Source organism: Helianthus annuus, chromosome 6 (genome assembly GCF_002127325.2).
Source record: "Helianthus annuus cultivar XRQ/B chromosome 6, HanXRQr2.0-SUNRISE, whole genome shotgun sequence".
Taxonomy (NCBI): Eukaryota; Viridiplantae; Streptophyta; class Magnoliopsida; order Asterales; family Asteraceae; genus Helianthus; species Helianthus annuus.
The window spans coordinates 30,463,463-30,472,001 of record NC_035438.2 but is presented as its reverse complement, the minus strand read 5'-3'; positions in this window follow the sequence as shown (position 1 = coordinate 30,472,001).

Genomic DNA, 8,539 nt, shown 5'->3' with positions numbered 1-8,539 from the left:
CCAAAGGAACGCATCTTCCTTAATACCGTCCACAGTCTTGCTAATAGGAATGAAATTATTGTTAAAAACCTTTTCATTCCTAGCGCTCCATATTCTCCAAACCGTAGCCAAAATGATGGTGTATACAATCTTCTTCCAAACTTTACCACCCGGGCTTTGCAAGATAATGTCGACGAACTCTTTAAAGCGATTGCACTCGACAAACGAAATCCGCATCCAAACTAAAATGTTCCACCAGATGCATCTTGCCCAAAGGCAATTCAAAAATATGTGGTCAGTGTCTTCCTCGTGTAACCCGCACCTCGCACACAAAGTATCGGCTATTGGAACACCACGTTTACTAAGACCCATCTTAGACGCCACCTTACCCAAAAAAGCCCTCCACAGTAACATGTTAGCCTTCGGGATCGCCCATTTATTCCAACGGAACGGGTCAGAATCCCCATCTTCTCCCAGCGAGACCTCATGAATAACCGAGCGAATATACTTGACTGAAAAGGAGCCGCCCGGATCTCCTCTCCATTTCCAAACTCCGCCATCCGCCACCAAATAATCGTTGATGACTATCCCCATTTTATTCATCACTTTATCCGTCGAACCTATATCTTTCCACAAACCGGGAATATTTTTCTTCAAAGGGATAATGGACGATGATTGCACCCGAGGGTTGCCACCATGAATCGCCGCCACAACTTTTGCCCAGAGCTGATTCGGGTAAGCTTTCAGCCGCCACCACCACTTCAGCAACATAGCGATGTTAAAGCTATGAATGCTGCCGACTCCCATTCCACCTGCTTTCTTAGCTTTTAATAATAAGTTCCACCGAACCCACCTAATCTTATGCCCCGTACTCGTCTTGCCCCAAATGAATTCCCTCCTGATTTTTTCCAATTTATTGAGAACACATTTCGGAGCCGAAAACAGAGACAGAAAATAAGCCGGAAGGGAGCCAAGAACCGACTTGACTAAAGTCATCCTTCCAGCAAACGAAAGATGTCTCGCTTTCCATTTTGATAACTTTGCAGCGAATTTATCCAAAATCGGCTTCCAAAATCTAGCAATTTTCATGTTAGCTCCAATCGGGATGCCCAAATACGAAAACGGGACCGATCCGACCTCACATTTGACAATGCTTGCCATCCGGGCCACTTCACCTTCGTCTACACCTATACCAAAAATTTTACACTTTCGTCGATTCACTTTAAGACCCGTCACCAAATAGATCCATCTAAGTAAACGATTTAGAGTCATCACATTTTCCTCCGACCATAACCCCAAAAAAACCACATCGTCGGCGTAGCAAAGGTGCGAGATATAAGGACCATCATTAGGGAGTTGACATCCTTGATAATACCCGAGATTAACCGCCCTATTGATGAATAGGGAAATCACTTCGGTCGCCAAAATGAACAGAAATGGCGATAGCGGATCTCCTTGTCTTAACCCTCGCTTATACTTAAATTCCTTTGTAGGCGAACCATTGACAAGCACCGAACCCATTCCAGAAACAAGACAACCTTTGATCCATAAAATCCATTTGGAAGGGAAATTCATTTTTTCCATTAACTTTAGAAGAAATTTCCAATTAATGGAATCATACGCCTTTTCAAAATCCACTTTAAACACAAGCATCTTGATCTTCATTTTCTTTGCCCATGCCACGGTTTCGCCAACGATCAGCGGGCTATCTAAAATGTTTCGGCCACCAACAAAAGCCGACTGAACTGAAGACGAAATATCATTTATAACTGCTTTCAGCCTGTGAGCCAAGACCTTTGCGATTATTTTGTATACTGAGCCTACTAAAGAGATCGGGCGGAAGTCCGAAATATCTTGAGGATCCTTCCGTTTCGGAATAAGGGCCACAAAAGAAGAGTTGCAACCGTTGCTAATTAATCCATCCTCATAAAATTCATGAAACACCCCCAAAAAGCTATCCTTAAATTTATCCCAATAAACTTTAAAAAAATTCAGCGAAAAAACCGTCCGGGCCAGGAGCTTTCCCACCTTTACAACTTTTAACCGCCATTAAGATCTCTTTCTCAGTGAACCGATTGCACAGCATATCACCGTTTAGATCTGAAAGACACGGTAACCCCTCCTTGTTGAAATCCGGTCTTCGTCTAATGGGTTCAGCAAAAAGACTTTTAAACCACTTCCGAATGGCTTCTTTTAATTCAACCGGGTCCGAGACCACCTGATTATTAACAACCAGACTATGAATTCTATTTCTAGCGGTATTCACCGAGATGATCCGATGGAAATAGGAGCTGTTCTCATCACCAAATTTAATCCAATTAACCCGAGCCTTTTGCTGTAAATCCTTCGCTTTTTCAACCTCCATGTTTTTTAACTTCACTCGACAATCGGCTCTAATTTTCTTATCTTCCTCCGATAAAGCCCCAGCCTTCTCTCTTTCTTCAATTGAAGTGATCGCTTCCTCCAACGAAATCTGGTCCTTATTATTTAAAATATTCACCTCCTTTCTCCAACGTTTAAGCTCTAGTTTGACATTCCTTAGGATAGCCGCTAACCACACATCTTTCCTACCTGAACCTGGCATACCAGACAAACATCTCTTCACAATATCCTCGACTCTTGGATCGCCAAGCCAAGAGTTATAAAACTTAAACGGAATAGGCCCGAAATCAGTCACCGTACACGACAGGGAGATTGGACAATGATCGGACAAACCATGTTTGAGAACAGTCAGCTTGGCACACGGCCAGCTGCTCATAAAGGCATCGTTAACCAGAAAACGATCTAGCTTACTTAATTTAATCTCATTGTGGCCAGACATATACGTAAACATACCTCCATTCATGGGATATTCCAGCAGCCCCTTGTTCGAAATAAAGCCATTAAAAGCCTCACTTGAACCTCGGTCAAAACGGGAATTAACCCTTTCTTCTTCAAATCTGACCTCGTTGAAATCACCCAATAAGATCCAAAAGCCACTGTGTTGGTCCATCACCTCAGACAATTGATCCCAAAAGGCTCTCCTACTACCCACTTCGTTAGGAGCGTGAATATTAATAATATTAAACCGGTCGCTAACGCCTTTCACCAACCCCGAAGTTAGCAAGAATCTCTGATTTTTAATTATTAGATCCACCTCGAGAACCTCCGGATTCCAGACGGAGAGCAGACCGCCGGACCTCCCCACCGAGTCTACCGACGCCAAATTCAGCTCGGAATGATCCCAGAACCGGCGTGCCGAAAAAACATCCAAACCAGCCTGATGAGTCTCCTGTATACCCACAAAATCTGCCATAATACTCTTTTTTAACCCAGAAACCCAATATCCTTTTCTCACATCTGAGACCCCATTTAAATTGACCGATAAAAAATTCATTTGTTACCATTGAGCTCCATTTCCCCACTAACAATTTTTCTCACCTGATTGGCAAACCCATCTACATCAATTCCCAGATCTGCACCGAACGCCAAAGTACGAAGCACTTCATTCTCAAAATTCAATCGAGTTACCTCCTCCGCCGGAAACCTATCCTTCTCCTGATTCGATCTTGATTCTTCCCTGCTCTCATCTCTTAGAGGCGACACCGAAACTCCAGCGACCTTCTCCGCCTTCTCCATCTGAAAGATTTCTTCTAAATTGAAAGGGTCAGAGTTGCTTAGCTGCGATACCCCCACGTTAAGATCCGGAATCTCAGCCCCCTGGGCCTGAGCACTTTTATTTTCTCTTCTTTTGGGCCGACGGTTAGTTATGAAACTGGGCCTGGGACTATTAGCCGAACCATCCCTAACTGGGCTCCTAAAATTATCCCCCACGTACTGCGGCCCCACACCCTCTCTTTCTTCCACGAATCCCGGAGGAAACAAAGTGGATCCCACCTCAGCCGACCTAACATGCACATTCCTGTCACCCTTGGATAACGAACCGTCCAAACTGTTCCCCATGCAGCGATCGTTTCCCATGCAACTCTTCGACAACCTTGAGCCCATCTCCGGTGACTTTCCCACTTCCGAGGATCTCCCCGGAGACAAGTCTGTGTCGTTTACACTACCCGGAGGTTCCGATTCCTCGCCCACCGGATTAAGAAATTCCGGGAACCACTGACCCGATATCTCCTCAGCCCAAACCTGAATCGAATGTTCTTTCCATTTAAGGGTGAATTCAGCCGAAATACGCTTCCCTGTCTGAACCAGAACCGCTAGACGGTCTTCCGCCATGTTACCATCGGATGCATCCGCCTCCGACTTAACCAGCAGTCTGCCAACTCTTTCTCCGATCTTATTGATGACGTGCCTGTCCCATAACGACACTGGGACCCCCAGAATTTTGATCCATGCAACACGTTCAAACATGGGTGGAATACCATCCCAGATATAGAGTCTAGAAAACCATTGCTCCCAATCCTCCGCTTTGTTTAGACGGAACTCTTCCGCCTCAGCCTGCCTCTTAAAACATAGAAGGACTTTTAATCCTCCCAGATATTTTAAATCTAAACCTTCCTCCACGATACCATCAAGATGAGCTTTAAGGTTGTTAAGGATGTCTATATCCTTGGCTTCACCAATCAAAGCCTTATGTTGCCAAGCCTTCATGGTCTCCGTGATCATCGGGGAGAGCTCGATACATGGAATGGGATCAACGGGTTTTAATTGACTGACCACGGAGCTATACGATCTATAGTTGGAATTAGGAAATCCACTCGGACCTGGATTGTTCACGGGAACCGACCTATCCATCGGATGCCCCCCGTTCAATCTAGCAAAAACAGAGACTCTTTCTCCAACCTTGAAAGGTTCAATTCTGGAACCGAATCTGTCGAACTTTGCAAGGCTGACTTCAACAATCGCCCCTTCTATCCGAATCTCTTTGAGTTTTTCTATCCACCCTATCGGATCAACCACCTTTGAAAGCTTAATAAACCCGAACTTATTACCTGCCCTGTCTTTTTTCAGAGGAACGAAGACGTCTTCCAGATTTTCCAGATGACCGAATGCCTTCCATAACAACGGGCGAGTACAATGGGCCGGAAGATTAGAAATAAAGAACGACGTCGCATTACGGAGACGGAGTTCTCTGTTCTCAAACACTTTATCCTGTCTTGCTTGTTTCTTACTGATGATGTCATTCCAACCATTATTACTGACGAACTTATTTCTTCCGAACTGTCCCCTCCTACCCCTTGAATCCATGAGACACAAAAGAGAAAACACTCCTCGCACCCCTCCAGAACAGGCAAACGAAGCGATGGCACCTTGATCCTAAGGGTGTTAATGGGATTCGAATCGATCTAGCTCAACTATACTCAGATAGCCGCGACCAATATCAGACCCGCTAAGCCCCGAAGAGATCCAGACACCACTGCGGGAAATGAGGGAACCGAAGAGTGAGAAACGAGCGACGACTAAGAAACCGGCCAGGTAGGGGAGACGCTACGTCAAGATAGAAGGGGAGGTACAAACCGAATCTTCCAGGAGAAGAATGGGACCTCACGCGCTATTCCGACGAGACTATCTCCGGCGCAAACTCCGGCGACGGTTCAACTACTAGAGAGAAAAACGAACTTTACCTAATGCCAGTGGCGGATCCAGGAATGTTTTTCACCAGGTTCCTTTTGATAGATTCTCACTATTTTTTCTAAATTATACAAGATTTTCACTAATTTTTTTCATTTTTCCAAACCGAGGGGGTTCCCGGGAACCCTCAAAACACCCCTAGATCCGCCCCTGCCTAATGCTATAAATTGAATTATGATTATAATATTGTTAATTCTAATTCAAACAAGGTATCCTATTAGCAACTTGACCATGATGGTCTGATGTAGGGACACGGATAAGCATCGTGTTGTTGTTATCAATAATCAATAATATATACAGCTACCCTGAATTATAGCCAACTTGACCATGGTGGGCCTGATGTAGGGACACTAATAAGGTCAGGTCCACTCCACAGGAATGTTTATCTGTGGCTCGATTTTATTAAATTAATTGGTTATTGGACTATTGCTATTAAAATTAGATCCTCTAGCAAGTTCATATTACACTTTTTGTTTGAAAATTATTAAAAGTTAAACATGTAGTAATCACTGTTTGCGCAGTTGTAACATTTTCGATTTTTTCAATAACTAACACTAAAAAATCCGTCATTTTTTTTATGTGGGAAGGGATGCGGCACACGGAAAGGGAGGGGGTGTAGGAGATGAGGTCAGTTCATGGATAATTGGATAGTCAAGGTTTGACCTATGTTATGACTACCGTTGTCAAGTAACAAAATCATTATGTGAGTTAAGGCTACTCGATGTGATAGTAAAGGTGGAGAGAGCGTTTTCCGCCACGTGTCTGCCACGTAGGCAGAGGGGCCTTTGCTCTCCAAAACCATGGTGGGGGAATGGGCAAGAGCTAAACAAACAAACAAATTGATATGTTGGTAACAACATTGTATAAATGTACTAGTTTTGTATCTGTTTTTGCACATTATCAAGTCGTTTTTTGTATGTTTTGGTGTACTTATGTTGTATGGTGTCTTGCAGGAGTTCGTGGCTTAAAATTGCGAAAAGCGAGGCTTATATTGGAGACAACGAGCACCTGAAGAAGTTCAGGAATCAAAAGTGAAAAAAAGTTGATAAAAAGTTACCCCGCATGTCATGGGGGAGTACAGGCATTCCCCCGCGACACCCCGGGGAGGCCACTATCGCAAAAAAGTGGGTTTCGGCCCAGATCAAGTATCTCTTAACCAAAATTCTAACCTAATTTGTGGGGATTCGATCTGAGGCGAACTAGAGGCTACCAAAGGGCGATTTTAGGGTTCCAAGATCAATTCCTTTCGATTACTTCATGGAAGATTGTTCCAACTTGAAGATTGAAGCTGTGATGACGACCATAAGCAGCTAAACACTTCGTGACTTTCCTCGCGTGAAAGATGGTTAGGTTTTGCACGTTAGACTTTGTTTAATTATGTTTTAAACTAGTATATCTTGACTACTTGTGTTTGGATTGGTTACGCGTTTGTTTATATTTGAATTATATGTCTTTTATCAAACGTATTGGCGGTTTCTTGCATCATTAGCGAGTCGGTAATTAGGTTGGTAGTTAGTATTTGTGAACGGACAGTTATATCGTACGTTTTTTTTGTTAAAAACTATCTTTAATTTTTCTTCTAATTCAATAACTCCGAGGCTATATTTATTTGGTGTTTAAGTAATTAAACTGAGTTTTGTATGAAACCTATAATCCAAATCCCGGATGGGATTGCTTTTCCAAATCTGATAACTTTTCTTCCAAACCAACCAACAAACAAATTTTGCTTCAGTACTTGATTAAATTAGTAGAAAACATAATTCATCACCAATTCCCTGTAGAGACGACTCAACTTCCGTATATTACAGTCTTATTTGTTTTTAATTAGCCCACGACAATTAGTTCATTAATCAACCAACCAACCAATAAACACCTTCCACCGCCAAATCGAAATCTTCAAGCCCCACAAGGCACACGCCAGACCACGCCACACACAGGGGCAGTGTTGGCGGCGTAGAGGGGATTCCCCCTTTCCACGCCCCACACTGGGTGGCCTAAGTTTGTATTTAACAAGTGAGTGACACTGTTTACCTTAATGCACTTACACCATGACCGAACTGTCCACATCACAACAATCTCCAATCAGTAAGATGGATGGTTTAAGTAACCCCGTGAAACAACCTAACTCAGTCATATTTGGCTGACATCTACTGCACCCACTTATTCTGTACCCGTGACTCGTGTATTCCAACCATCTAACCCACTTCAACAAACATCACATGCCCAAACCCAAACCACCACTTAGATCCCACCTATGCTACATTTCCCTAGGTTTGAATCATTTCAACCATAGCCAGATTTCTACTTTTATCTAAGGAACAATACGTTTCTAACCATAACACTAATATTTTAGAACTTTTGGTGCTAAATATATGATACTAAATGTTATATAATAGCTTCTGTTTATTTTATTTGAAAACTATTATTATCTTTCTAATACATAATATATTTAACAAAAATCATTGTGCGTTTTTTTTTTTTTTTTTTTTTGCACCTAGGCCCCAAACAAGGCCTATGCGCCTTGAGTACGCCTAGCGCCTTTAATAACTTTGGTTTATTCCAATTTGGATAATTATACCCCCATTTAGTATTATGATATTACTTACCTTTGATTATAGACCATGGCTGTTTTCCTCTTTTTCAGGGTGGTGTGGGCACCCAAGTCGCATTTCCCGGAGTTCTTGTGACTAGCTCTGTGTAGGGCTGGTACACCGTCACAACGTACCCTTGGATTATGGTGTGAGTTGATTTTCCGGATTGGTGAATTCGCGAGAATGCTATTGCTCGATCTCTGCCACATTTTCCCTGTCACACCCCGATTTCCGGTGGGCCCCGATGGGTTTAGTCGTGACGGTTGGGTAGCAGTTATCACAATTTAATAATAATGAAGCGGAAGTATTAAGAGTAAAAATATTCATAACATTGAAAGTGTCCGAATATACAAAATACAATTGTTCAAGTATTCAAGTTTAAGCCCACATGTGGGATT